A 15400-nucleotide genomic window follows, 5' to 3' on the forward strand; every position below is an offset into this window, starting at 1 on the left:
CTAGCACTGGGGGCAATTTGGGGACCCCAATGGGACCACCTCCGCCGGGTATCCCCCCGCGGACCTCCCATTCCCCAGCACGCTCGTCTGCCCCGATCGGGCTTCCGGATGAGTCCGCCGGCTCATCTCACGGCGAGTTCGACCTCTTGTTTGGAGCCCACGAAGGTGATGAGCTCTCAAGCACAGCATCGGAGAGCGGGCTCGTTCAGTCGGACGCGGAAGCCTCAGCTGATCTCCAGGTGGAACTGATTTTGTCCCGTGTAGTGGCAGGCACAAGCAGGTAAATCCGGGACAGCTGGCCGGGTGTATCACTTGTGCATAGCGCCTTTCACCTCCCTTGAGCCCAGTAGTGTTCACAAACTGTGTTCCCTGGATGATTTCCTCTGAGCCCTGTGGCAGACGAGTTTGCGGAGAAGCTCGCTGCCGGCTCAGTACATGTGCTAACTAAGCCCTGTACTGGGGTAGGTGCTCTGCATGTGTTGGCTCCCCCATAGGTAACCCCATGCGACATATATCTTCAGCTAATTCGTTTCCCTGTTGGTAAACTGCATCTTTCTTGGGCAGAGGCCCCTCTGCCCCAGTCACCATGTTTGTAGAAACTCCTCCCCCGTAGGGTAGGACCTACCATGGGACTTCTACACATGACATACTTCCGACAAAGCTCAGCAAGACCCTGTGACGTATTTCCACTCAAAATACCCCCACTCTCTCTGGGTGGGGTGTGATCTCCGCGGTGTCTTCCCCTTGGGAGACCCACCCCCCCCACCCCCGGTGGCCCCGGTCAGATAACTCTTTTTTTTGGGGAGAGGAAAAAAAGAGAGTATAAGAGGCCACAACTGGGCTAGCCTGTCTCTATCTTTTGGTCAGTCGACTTGTCCCTGAAGGGCCATTTGACACTCATAACAGCGTTGGGGGAGGTTACGTGTCAGCCTGGTGCACTGGCTACAAGGCACAGAGTGGTCTGCCCGTCACACATTGCCAGTTCACGTAACACAGTTTAGCCAGTTGCGGCGTTTCGTATAGGGACCCCTAGTGTCACTACACCGAAACAACGTCGAGTGAGTGACAGATAGGGAACATCCTGGTTACTTGCATAACCTCCGTTCCCTGATGGCAGGAACGAGACATTGTGTCCCTCCTGCCACAATGCTGGACTACCCGCTGAAATGGCCGGGACCTTGTCTCGGCTCCTCAGCACAAAACCTGAATGAGTGGTTGCATACCAGCTCCTTTTATACCCGTATGTTCGGGGGAGTGGTATGCAAATACCACTCGCCAATTTTCACTGGCCTTTTATCAAGACCAGAGGTGTTTTGGGCTCCCAAGAGTGACCCCTAGTGTCACTACATCGACACAACGTCTCGTCCCCTCCATCAGGGAACGGAGGTTACGCAAGTAACCAGGACGTTCCTCCAAGTCTATTTCCAAGCCACGCTAAATTACCACACCGTGCTTACCACAGCAGCTCCATGTGTCAATCCAAATGCTGTGCTGACATTGCATATTGAGTAAACGAAGAGAGTGCAGAACACATTCTCTACAGACCTTCTGCCCTTCATCAGCCCTGGAAAACACATCTCACTTTAATCAGCACAGACACTCAGGGTTCAGTCCTCTGTCCCAGAGAGTCATGGATGTAAATAAATATTTAAAGGGAAAGTTCACCCAAAAATGAAAATTGTCATCATTTACTCAACCTTGTGTTGTTCCAAACTTGTATGACTTTCTTGTTTCCATGAAACCAATAAAAACTTTAGGAATTTTTTATTTATTTTTTTGCTGTAATTGCAAAGAATGCAAAGAAGAGCAACAGAGCTGTGATGCAACAGTACCATAAGCTTATGGCTAAAAAGTGCCATCCCCTGAAGAAAAAAAAGAAAAGTGAGTATCAGGTCTTGTTTTCCAGTAAAATTATCTAAACATTCTTAAAAGAAAAATTTAAAATTGCTCAAGACAATGCAACTTGTTTTCTGAGACGGTATCTTGAATACAACTGTATGTGATTTTTTTTTCTTTTGTATTAAGCTTGTTTAAAGGTGGTTTAATTTTTAAGTTAAAATACTTTCTCTTTTGTTTTTTTTTTTGTTTTTTTGACTAAATGTGCAGAGTTAGCTGTGACGAAGCCGTTTGTAGGTTGATTCCTCAAAAAGTCTAAACATTGTGACTCTGTGGTGCTGTCAAACATTGCTCTGTTTCTTTGAGCAGCCTGTCTAGCCCGACAGAGCAATATTGACTTTTGTCTGTGGGCGGGGCTAGCTGTCTGGCTTACAATTAATGGAAGACAGAGGGAATTTTTGAGAAACATGTTCAGGAAAACAACCATCATTTTTGCAAGTCAGTTTGGTGATGCTAGTGGCACAGAAATTTCACACTTTACCTTTTGATGCTCGACCTGTTGATGCTCATTGACCCCACCCATGGGTTTGACTTTACTTTGCATAAATGAGTTCACATTTACTATATAGTGTGCTGACCAATATTGTTCATAATGTTGACAAATTATATCAGTTCTGCGGGGGGCATGCACATCAACAGGTTAACCTGATATTGTCACTGGAAAACAAGCTAAAGACACTCATTAAGAAAATAATTTGTTGTAGTTCTTGAATCCGAATATGCAGTTTGTATACAAATTGCGTTGTCTCCTGATCCCACACTCCCCCCTCGCCCCACTCAATTCTTGTTAATATTCACTGTCTAATCTAACAAAGGCGTAAAAAGGTCACCAACCCCAAAACATGTTACAGAAAATTGATCTCATTCATTGTACTCATCTCTAACCAAATTTGGCCTTGTCTTGCTTTTGGAAGAGTTACATTTTTCCTGTTGCAGAATCTCTTTTTGTGAATGTGTGGGAGATTAAGAGAAAGCAGAGAGAATGAAAACAGACAGACTGATTAACCATGACATGCTGATTTTGACCTCTTTTTTCAGCTGTTCTCTCTTTCTCTATAAATGATAGCAGAAGATGTCTGTACTTGTTTAGCTAGCTGTGCCATATGATATACTGCATTTCAGCAGTTTGTTGTTTGACAGAGAGGGTGTGTGTTCCTCTGTTTGTCCTTCTTTTAGATGCTCATACCTCTCTGGTCAGTTTGAACAGTACAGTGTTATGACAACAGTATTAAAAATGAATTCTGCAGTGACTCTTTATGACTCATCAGCCAGCTGCCTTTGCCGGGAACAACTGACCAGATTTCCCAGTACCTCCCTACACCAGGAGGATATATCTCCCCTGAGACATCGCTGTGATCATCATCCTCTCTCCTGCTTGCTTCATGAATAAAGTCTTAATCATAAAGGTGCTTGCTGCCTTATTGCCCTAGAGACACAAATTAGCAGGAAGTCAGAATTACAGTGTTTTACATGGTGACTCAGTTAAATAGGAGATTCCCCACTATAATACGCAGATGTGTGTGGGTTGTTGACATACAAGACATGTTCCTAGATCAACATTCATGTTGGTTCTGGTATAACTTTTCTATCAATTTATCGGATTTTATGGATTAGAAGAGGAGTAGGTTTAGAGTAGACTTACCCTGTTGAAAAGACCAGCATTGCTGGTCACCATTATGCTGTGTTTTGGATTCTGGTCCATTGCTTTGGATGATACTGGTATGCTGGTGTTCCTCCACGCTTCTTAACCAACCAACTTGGTCTCATAGAATCATGTTACTATACCTGAATTTTTGCAAACTGATTTTTACCTGGATAATAATGACTTTTTCCTCGCACACAAATCACGAGTAAAACAACAAATTATCAGTTTATAAACACTTATTTTTCACCCTGTTCCTCAAACAATGCTATCTTATGACATCTTAACACTTTTACTATAGCGCATGACTTGTAAGGCAATATATTTTATCATTTGCATTACATAACCAACTCCATTTACAAGCTTATTCAAGCTTGATCAAATTGTGTGGAACTGATAGAGTGTTGCACTTGAAATGCAAAGGACTGTATGTATGGGTATACGTCCTGGAGATTATGCATGTCTACTATGCTTGGGATTGATGCCGTTTTCATGAACTGATAATCAGAATAGTTTCCTGATGATTATCCATATATATATATATATATATGGATTTTTTTTTTTTTTTTAATTTTCAGATATAAATAGGGCTGCTCGTTGCACAATAGTCTTTGTGTTTTCAAGCATATTTCTCAACACAACTTTGGTAAAGTGTGAGGGTCAAGGTAATTAAAGGGGGTCAGGCACTGGACGCATCTGGCGGAAGACATGGCGCATTCTAACAATTATTTTCTACGAAGGTACTCACACACCGCCAACGCTCAGCATCAAAATTCTGCAGTGCCATGGAGCGCAACTCACATAGTTTACCATTAGTTTCGACCCAAATCATTATCAAAGAACAAAAATTATTTACTCTTGCCATCACTGGATGATATATTGTTGTAGAGCCGAGGAGGGCGGGGCCGGGCTGGAATGAGACACACCCGGTCCCCAATCAGCCTGATGGGGCGCGCGAGGGATAAAGGCGGCCGGGGACGACAGTTCGAGAGAGAGAGAATTGCAGGCAGCTGTACTGTGTGGTTTTTGGTTGTTTGTTTAAGTTGTTTATTAAATTATTATTTAAGTTGTCAAGCCGGTTCTCACCTCCTCCTTTCCACTGAACCCCCTTACAATTGTGTATATGTATCTTTCTAAGAGCCTACACTTGTATTTTCAGTTACAAGTATGCCACAGTCAAGTGATTTTCATGAGATCAGGCTGTAACTCGCTTAACCAGCACCAAACCAGTACTAACCAGAATAAACCAGCTTGAACCAAAATGGGAATTCATGTTGGTCTAAGGTGGTCTTTTCAAGCTGGTTAGGTCTGGGGTTAGGGTTTTGAGCAGCATTCTTATGAACCCATCATTTCTCTCTGATTTTAGGGATAGTTAATTGTTATGGTTAGGGATAGTGTTAGAAGTCAGTTTTTTTTTTTTTTTTTATAGGAATGTTGTTCCAGGACCAACAAAATGTGTTAATCCAGGAACATGCCTTACTTGCCAAAATCAGCAGGGTGGGTATGTATGTATGTATGTATGTATGTATGTATGTACTATGTATGTATTTATGTGCTGTTGTAGTAGGGAATTGTTTGTGTACTGTATGAGTGAGTTTGCAGAGTAATTTGATTTTTCCTGTGTATACCTGACTCAACTGATTGTAAATGTTTGGACATTTCAATTTGTCTAGGTGCGTCAGAACACAGTAAACAAATGCAGACAAACAGACATATTCCAAAGTTTAATCCTCTGCAATGTTATGCACAAAATATGCTCACACACACACACACACACACACACACACACACACACACACACACACACACACACACACACACACACACACAGTGCTGAATGAACTGTAACTCTTCATAGTATGTTGCTGCCACCTACAGACTGTTAGTATTTGTACCTCCAAAGCCAATTCATTTCAGTTGGTTTACATCAGAAAAAAAAAAAAAAATGTTATCTTTTTTTTCCCATCTGTTTCAGTTCTTTTAATCTTTTAGTTATTATTATTATTATTATTATTAATGATCTATATCCATCCTCCTGGAGAAGACCGAAGCATTGGCTTAAAAGCACTCAGCAGCACACAACTCTTATTTTGAAAACTGGTTTCCTCACTCATTATGCATACTTGTGCAAACACACACACACACACACACACACACACACACATAGAGAGAGGACTCAACCCACTGCCTGTGTGTTAGACACATACTATAATCAGATGTTGAAGTTTAACCCCTCACATCATAGACACAACCCTGTGTGTGTGTGCGTGTGTGTGTGTGTGCGTGTGTGTGTGCGTGTGTGTGTGTGTGTGTGTGTGTGTGTGTGTGTTTAAAGAGTAATCAAATCAAATCACTTTTATTGTCATACAACCATATACACAAGTGCAATGGTGTGTGAAATTCTTGGGTGCAGTTCCGAGCAACATAGTAGTCGTGACAGTGATGAGACATATACCAATTACAATAAACATAAGATTTACAACACAATTTAAAATCTAATATACACATAATTACACACAACACAATATACAAATAATAACATACACTGTACAGTATACAATACACACAATATAGATACACATTATTCAATAAAAAAGTATATATAGTATATATAGAATGCACAGTAGGTTGTATTGTACTGTATTGACATTCAGGCTGTCGGTTGATAGTAAGTTGCCAGTGTGCTGTTAAGAGAGAATATAATATAATAATAATATAATTTATGACAGTCCGGTGTGAGATATAAGAGTAAGAGTAATAAAGTGCAGTGCTGATGTATTTTGATCGTGGGAGATCAAGAGTTCAAAAGTCTGATTGCTTGGGGGAAGAAGCTATCATGAAGTCGGCTAATGTTTTGTTAGGTGTGTTTTTGGTCTTCCAGTCTGTCATTAATTATTAGGTCAAAGTCTCTCATTGTGCTTGTGTGTGTTTGTAAGGGAGAGAGAGGGAGATGTTTAGTGTGGTTTGGTAACAGCTATAGTTTGTTTTTGCTGTGTGTGTATCTGTCAGATTTTGTGGATGCTGCTTATGAAAAATGCTACTAATGAATGACGCCAAATTAATCCTAAACTACTTAAAACTCTTTAGTGCAAAACGTTGAGTTCTCTACTGTAGGTTTGAGCTTGTCTTCAGTTGTGTTAACTGAAGTATGTTTTGGATGTTTATTTTGAATTTGATATTGTATTTGCTTCACATTATATTTTCAGTTTTTTTAATAAGAAATAAGAATATTTAAGCTTTAAAACAGATCCAGTGAGCCAGTAGGTATCTGTGTGAAAACGCACACGCGTGTTTGTTTTTGCATGTGTTTGGATGTGGTTTCAGAGTCATGTCACAGCGACCATCTCATGGTCAGCGGTGACACTGCGGGGAATGTGGCCTGTCACCTCTGTGCGCATGTGTGTGTGTGTAGCTCCTCTGTAAACAAAATCTTAACTAAATGATACCGTTAGCATAACCATAAAATTACAGGGAAGAGAATGGGGGTATTGTCTGGTATGAAAGTGTGCACTGTATTTATTTGTTTGGCTGTGTAAGACAGAGAAAGATAGCACAAGAGTATTTGCATACTGCAACAAAAACAACATTATGCTGCGTTTATTGTTTTACATACTGCATTATTCACATTCAACGACACAAAACACATTTAAACCACAGCTGGTCTGGTCTGTCTTTATCAGATGGTCTGGGCTTGTTCTAAACCCGTGGACCTGTGAAATGTTAAGACTTGGCAGATTGTTTGTTTTTAAGGTAGAGGACTGTGGCTCTGTTTCAAACCCTAGTGAACTCATTGTCTGCTGTTTACATAGGCAACTGTACTCAATACTATAGCAACTGAAAAAGACACTGTATTGCATCCATACTTCATTAATTACTGTTTTCAACTGTTCTAACAAAAATATATGTTTCTTGAGTACCAAATTAGCACATTAGAATAATTTCTTATGGATTCTGTGACACATTATTTAGGAATGAATAGGCCTATATTTAGTAATGAAGGCTGAAAATGGTGCTTTGAAATCATGGGTAAAAATGAAATTTTTTAAATAAATGACAATATGAAACATAAAACAAATATAAACAGTAATAATAATTTGCAGCATCACTTAAAGGGATAGTTCACCCAAAAATGGAAATTCTCTCATCATTTACTCACCCTCGTGCCATCCTAGATGTGTATGATTTTCTTTCTTCTGCTGAACAGAAACAAAGATTTTTAGAACAATATCTCAGCTCTGTTGGTCTTTTAAATGCAAGTGAATGGTGAAAATTCAGGGTGCTGGTTAAATTAATGTCTTCAGAAGCATTGAAATCACTTTGGGTGAGAAACAGATAAATGTTTAAAGGGTCATGAAACACTACAACACATTGTTTGAGATGTTAACAGGTATATATGTCTTGCACACAAGGGAAGAGAATATCAACATTTTTTATTTTTAATTTCAAGAGGAAATTTTAATTTAGGGATTTTTCAGGCTATTTTCGTCTTCTGGGTTTGAAATGAACATCAAGTCAACATCACAGGACATGGCATACAGGGTTTAGCTTTCCATTGAATTTCAGTGCTTTTCAACACTGTTCGCGCAGCACACATTTATTAACGTTAGTGTTTCGAGATATGGGGTGAGGTGGATTGTCTCTGACTGGGACTCGTTTGAGATGCGGTTTACATTGATTGACCCCGACACAAACGCTATTGATCGATCGATTCATCCATTCTTAATGTGAGTGTGTTAACCAATCTAAGCACTTATATTTTTGGAAGTCTTGGAATAAGTCTGAAAAGTTATTAAAGTGTAAAAAACATTAACATATTTTCTATACAGAGTACATGGCTTGGCATTTATCTGCGTATTAAATTACAGATATAAATTACCAGTGTTAGTAATGTTTTGTGAACTTACAAAACAGTTTATAATTTATTTGTGCATTTTGATACAAGTAATTGTGAGAATCATTGAGGCTGTTAACTGCATTAGTGAAATAAATCAGAGTGACTTGAATCAGACATCTGTTGTGTTCACTCCCACTTCTCCCCTCACTCCGCTGCTGATCATGGCCCTTTGGCTGGCATCTTTTACAAATTTGGCGAGAACTCAACTGTGCTGAAATGGTGTGTTGTGACCTTTTTTACTATAAATCTCCACTTTCACTTTGACTTTCAGGATGTGAAAGTAAAAGTGGATATTTATAGCAAAAAGGACTTAAATATTGATCTGTTTATCACCCACTCCTATTAAATCACTTCTTAAGACATTTAACCACTGGAGTCAAATGGATAACTTTAATACTGCCTTTGTGTGATTTTTGGAGCTTGAAAGGTCTGGTCACGATTCACTTGCATTGAAAGGACCAGTAGAGCTGAGATATTCTTCTAATCTAATAATCTTCATTTGTGTTTTGCAGAAGAAAGAAAGTCGTACACATCTGGGATGGCATGAGGATGAGTAAATGATGAGATAATTTTCATTTTTGGGTGAACTATCCCTTTAAGGCAGAGTTTAAGGTAGTGTTTTTAATGAATATTCACTCACACTCACCACAAAAAGAGTGCTCATCATGTGAGGTGCATGAGAGACTCGACTTTTCAATTTCAATTGAAATTGCACTCCACTCATCTAACTACATACTGCTAAGCTAACAACACAGAATTCTAATAATCATAACAAATACGTAGCTCAAACAAATATTGAATATTGAACTGGTGCATTTTTAATTAGATGGAACTATTTCATTGATAATTTTCTGTAGTGAGCACAGTATATTATCAATATTTCCCAAACATAGCCTATGTCTTTTTGTCTTTATAGAATTGCTGTGGCTCTGTGATTCATATCCTGCTGAGGAATACAGTAAATGTTTTGCATGTTAGTATATCAAGGTGAACTGGTCTATCCTGCGCTAACAACTCACGCACACACACACACACTTACAAAGTGGAGGGGGGCAAGTATTTAAAAGAAAAGATTCATGAGTGTGTTTCTACATAAACTTCCTTGACACTGGCCAGACCATCTGCCTTCACCTTTAAGAGAACATCCATCAGCTGTATTATCTAACATTACCTTTAAGAGCGTCTCATTTACAGCAAAGTTATATCACGATTTGTTTTTAACTGCCTACGCTCACTCCATTCATCTCTTTCTTTCTTTCTCTCCCACTGTCACTCTTTAATTCCTTCACCACATCTTTCTGTCGTTTTATACTTGTGCTTTACTGTATATTATACTTTTATTATCTTATTTCCCCACTCTTCTTGTGCATTAAGTTCTGTTTCCATTCATTCCCTCTTCATCTGTTCATTTCTTTATCATGCCATCTTCTCATCCATCACTCCATATCAGTAATTCTCTTTAGACTGAATTGTGTCATTCACTGTTCTCCTCATTTTTATCCATGGCAACCTGTGGCAGGGTGAGCAAGAGACAGACACAGTGGGTGTGGCGTCAAGCCTTGGAGATGCATTTATTGGAAACAATAATAAACGTAAAATGTCCAAAAGGGGTAATAAAGTGTCCAAAGGGAAATAGTGTTCATAATAAAAGGGGAAATCTGGCATCCTCGCGGTGAACGGGGCTTCGTGAAAGGGGCGGGGTAGTGTCCATAGGAAAGCCCAGGCATGGGCTGGGTCAGTCGGCTGCTCACGCTCCCCTCCACATGGAGATTTAAAGCCGGTTCCCCGAGAAGAGGTGAGCACTGCGTTTTAAAGACAGTGGTGATGAAGTATTATCCCCATCAGGTGTGCTTCATTCACCGCTGACCAAACGAGGTTTATTAATTATGCACCTCTTCTCGCTCTCCCACCCAACTCCCGTTGTGAGCCTGGCCGAAGGGTGGCCCTAAGAGGCGGGGCGATGATGATGAGCCAGAGGGGCGGATCATTCCGCCACAACTCCCCCCCCCAAGCGTCACCCCATCGGCACCTCCTCTCACACTCACATCCAATCATGGAATCCAGAGCCGGAGGTGCACACTCTTTAGCTGCCCACAAAGGAATGTTACTTCCTCAACCAGGCCCTATGGTCGGAGTGGACGTAAGGGGGATACCTTTCCGGGACAACTCCTCCTCTCACTCACACCCAGGTGGGAACAGAGAAAAAAACATTAATTAATATGACAGCCTCAGCCAGCTACAGGGTAAATGCTTATTAAATGCCACTTACCCTTTGCTGCAGCTGGGAGGCCGTCCATGTGTTTTCTCCATCCCACTCCAGGCTTTCCATCGAACCGGCGAATGAGAGGAAGAGTGACGTAAATGTTGGTGCCCAGCTGTTCCATCCTTGCCCACAAAATTGCCCGCATTCTCCACCACTGTGGCAGGGTGAGCAAGAGACAGACACAGTGGGTGTGGCATCAAGCCTCGGAGAGGCATTTATTGGAAACAATAATAAATGTAAAATGTCCAAAAGTGGTAATGAAGTGTCCAAGGGGGAATAGTGTTTATAATAAAAGGGGGAATTTGGCATCCTTGCGGTGAATGGGGCTCCGTGAAAGGGGCGGGGTAGTGTCCATAGGAAAGCCCAGGCACGGGCTGGGTCAGTCGCCCGCTCACGCTCCCCTCCAAAGTCCACGGCGCGTGGGGCAGGGGCATCACTGGCGGCCTGTCTTCCCAGGCCTGCGGCAAGCGTGAGGGGAAGGCGGCCCGACATCTAGCCCGTCGGCAGCAACGTGAGCTGTTCACCCCCGGCGACTCATTACGGCGTCCGGGGGTCCAAAGAACGGATCCGGCAGCGCGTCCGCTCGTCCAATCCCTCCCAGCTCTGGTCCTGGGCGTGCGAGGATGCCAGTGTGTGCACTCATGGAGATTTGAAGCCGGCTCCCCGAGAAGAGGTGCGCACTGCATTTGAAAGACAGCGGTGATGAAGCATTATCCCCATCAGGTGTGCTTCATTCACCGCTGACCAAACAAGGCTTATTAATTGTGCACCTCTTCTCGCTCTCCTGCCCAGCTCCCGTCGTGTGCCTGTTTGAAGGGTGGCCCTAAGAGGCGGGGCGACGATGACGAGCCAGAAGGCTGGATCATTCCGCCACACAACCAAACAATGCAAACAACATGCTAAACAGACCCAGGCAAAATCACGACTTCACATAGAGACTGATAAACTTTGTCCAATAAAATGCTTTCTAAAACGAGAATGTACCCTCCCCCTACATCCATTCAGTGCACATGGCTGTGTTCTTACATGCGCTGATGATGCCTTCGCAGGTCATTTTGAGGGGAGCAAATTCCAAACAGAATTTCCAATAAGAATAACAGAATGACTGTTAACACCTTTTAGCCATATGAAGCTCTTTGTACAAAAGTTCAGGTTTCCTTTTTGACACAAGATGCTCTTTGGAAAATTATCAAATCAAGCTGGGATAAGATCCATGCAAGCTTGAGTGTGTGGTTTCATTAAATCAAAAGGGGGCCATACCAAATACTGAGAAATTCAGAAATGTATATGCATATTTCAGTTAAATTTTTCATTACATTTTTTATGCTGATAATGTAATGGAATTGTAATTGTAATTTAAAACATCTGATGGTAGTAAGCATATTTATTTCTGTACACATACACAGACACACTGACCCGCAACTGGCCTGGCACGTGTGGGCTGGATTTCATCTCTATAAACTCTAGAGAGTTGGACTCAATGAGCTGAATGAAATGGCTTTGATCATGTCTAAGGAGGCTGTTTATAGCCTGACTGATGAAATGAGTACTACTCCCAGACTGTCTGTGCTCCACTACAACCACTATACCAATCATGCCTTTCCCTCAGCTACTCTGTATGTTCACCTATCGCAGCTAATCACTGCCTCTACAGGATAAGTGCAGGCCCTTAGGTCATAAAACCATATCAGATATAGGATCTGTTTCAGCTATGTATATAATCCTATTAATTAAGATAGGGAAGCCTTGATCTGGAGTCTTAGGGGCTGTTCACATGGGATTCATTCAAGAAACGCTAGATGCAGCACAGGTGAATGTAATAGAATGCAGCGGTCTTGAGACGTGGTTTTAAAAGTTACAAGTTTTGTTAACTTGATACAATGTATTTTAACCTCATGCGACCCCATATCTACATGCGTAGACATTGTATTTTGGCATCGCTAAAAGCAATGCAGAATTGTAATTAATTTAAACTCAGATTTGGTGCACTGAGTCACATGACAAAACAACATGATGTTGATTTCCATGATGCTCTTCTATTGGTGCATAGCCAACAAAAGTGCCTCTGGCAAGAAAAGTTTTTCATTGAAACCTGTTTAGGTGTAAAGAGTAGCATCTCTAGTTTCGTTCGAAATGGCGCTTTAAAAAAATGCATTAATTTTCACACGTCAGCGCGCTGACAAACATGACGTCCACATACGTGGATTTTTGGAACATTATTCCCTCAAAAGTAAAATAATAATAATAATAATAATAATCATAAGAATAATTTTTTAATAACTTTCAACATTAACACATCTGTGGGTCATTTAGCTTCATTTTAATATAAATATATTTTATTTTGTTATCACTGTACTATAAGGTTCTATTCATTAACATTAGTAGATGCATTTCAGTATTCACTGTCCATTTTCACATTGAAATTGAATGGGTTCATCCAAAAGCTAAAAAAAATAAATAAAATAAAAAAATGCTTTTAGAGGCTTTATATGGAGTTAGGATGAAAATAAGGTGCATTTCAAACCATTCTGAGACCAGTTCAGACAGACAGCAGACTGGAGGTTAAGTCATTCACTAAATAGGGAGCAAGGGAGCATACTATAGGTTTCTATGCAGCTAAGAGCATTCTCTCCTAAAATCAAGTCAAAAGTTCAATTTCAGGCTGCAGATTATGTTTGTACCACTCAACATGTTTAGCAGACATGTGACAATGGTAATCAGTACATAGATTCAGAATTTATAATGTATAATTTTATTTTAACATGGTTGGCAGTGACTGGATGATGCTGACCATTACTTTGAATCATATTTAACTATGCTAATTGCTGATGTAATGTCTGTATAATGAAAAAAACAAGACATTTTAAAATGTCACTATTTAGTCACACTGTCCACATATATGGACATATATTTTTAGGAAAACTATTTGCTCTAGAATGTTTTTTTTATTATTATTGTTATTGTTTATTTATGTTTTGCTTGTTTATAAGGTGTTACTAGTTATAAATCAAAAAGAGAAATAGAAAATGCACACCGTACTCACACTCGGGTCTCAGAAGGTTAAATGCAGTGCTTATGGCAAGAGACATTCAACAGCAAGACTTGTCACAGCTGTCGAAGTCATTCGTCCAGCACATGTTTAAATCGGCCCCTTACTTTGAGAATGTGGATGTATAGTTAAAACGTCATGGTTACTTGTGTAACCTTCGTTCCCTGATGGAGGGAACGAGACATTGTGTCAATGTAGTGACAGTAGGGGTCACACTTGGGAGCCCGAGACACCTCTGGTCTTTGATAAAAGGCCAATGAAAATTGGCGAGTGGTATTTGCATGCCACTCCCCCGGACATACGGGTATAAAAGGAGCTGGTATGCAACCACTCATTCAGGTTTTATGCTGAGGAGCCGAGACAAGGTCCCGGCCATTTCAGCGGGTAGATCAGCATTGTGGCAGGAGGGACACAACGTCTTGTTCCCTCCATCAGGGAACGGAGGTTACACAAGTAACCATGACATTCCCTATCTTTCACTCACTCGACATTGTGTCGATGTAGTGACACTAGGGGTCCCTATACAAAATGCCGCTACTGGCTGAACTGTGTTACGTGAACTGGCGGTGTGTGACGGGCAGACAACTGTGTTGGAAAAGGAGTTACTACAAACATGGAGACTGTGGCAGAGGGGCCTCTGCCCAAGGAAGATGCAGTTTGCCAACAGGGAAACGAATTAACGGAAGATATACATGACATGGGGTTACCTACAGGGAACCGCCACATGCAGAGCACCTACCCCAGAACAGGGCTTTTAGTTAGCATGTGTACAGGGCCGGCAGTGAGTCTCTCCGAAAACTCGACTGCCACAGGGCTCGAAGGAAGTCAACCAAGGAACATAGTTTGTGAACACTACTGGGAGTTAATGGCGCACGTCTTCAGCTCAGAGGAGGTGAAAGGCGCTATGTGCAAGTGATACACCCGGCCGGCTATCCCGGGCTTATTCGCTTGTATTGCGTGCCACTACCCGGGACGAAACCAGTTCCACCCAGAGGTTGTAGCACCTTGCAAAGGTGTTGGGTGTTACCCAGCCCGCTGCTCTGCAAATGTCTGCTAGAGAGGCATCCCTGGCCAGGGCCCAGGAGGCCGCTACACCCCTGGTAGAATGGGCTCGTAGCCCTACTGGGGACGGCACTTCCTGGGCGTGATATGCCATAGCTATGGCGTCAATGAGCCAGTGGGCGATCCTCTGCTTGGAGACAGTGCTTCCTTTCCGCTGTGCACCAAAGCAGACAAAGAGCTGCTCAGAGATCCTAAAGCTCTGCATGCGATCCAAATAGATACGTAAAGCATGCACTGAACACAGCAACGACAGGGCTGGGACTGCCTCTTCCTGGGGCAGTGCTTGCAGGTTCACCACCTGGTCCCTAAAAGGGGTCATGGGAACCTTGGGCACATAGCCCGGTCGGGGTCTCAAGATCACGTGAGAGTAGCCCGGACCGAACACCAAGCACGTTTCACTGACAGAGAACGCTTGCAGGTCTCCTACCCTCTTGATGGAAGTGAGCGCAGTCAGGAGGGCAGTCTTCAAGGAGAGTGCCTTAAGCTCAGCTGACTGCAAAGGCTCAAAGGGGGCTCTCTGTAGACCCTGAAGAACTACAGAGAGGTCCCATGAGGGAATGAGGCACGGTCTGGAGGGATTCAGCCTCCTGGTGC

The 15400-nt window shown here is 42.0% G+C and overlaps 1 pseudogene; it reads left to right on the forward strand.

Moving 5' to 3' along the window:
- Positions 1-15400, forward strand: part of LOC127456745 (sec1 family domain-containing protein 2-like) — a 319933-nt pseudogene that overhangs the window by 132950 nt on the left and 171583 nt on the right.

This window comes from Myxocyprinus asiaticus, chromosome 19 (genome assembly GCF_019703515.2).
Source record: "Myxocyprinus asiaticus isolate MX2 ecotype Aquarium Trade chromosome 19, UBuf_Myxa_2, whole genome shotgun sequence".
NCBI lineage: Eukaryota > Metazoa > Chordata > Actinopteri > Cypriniformes > Catostomidae > Myxocyprinus > Myxocyprinus asiaticus.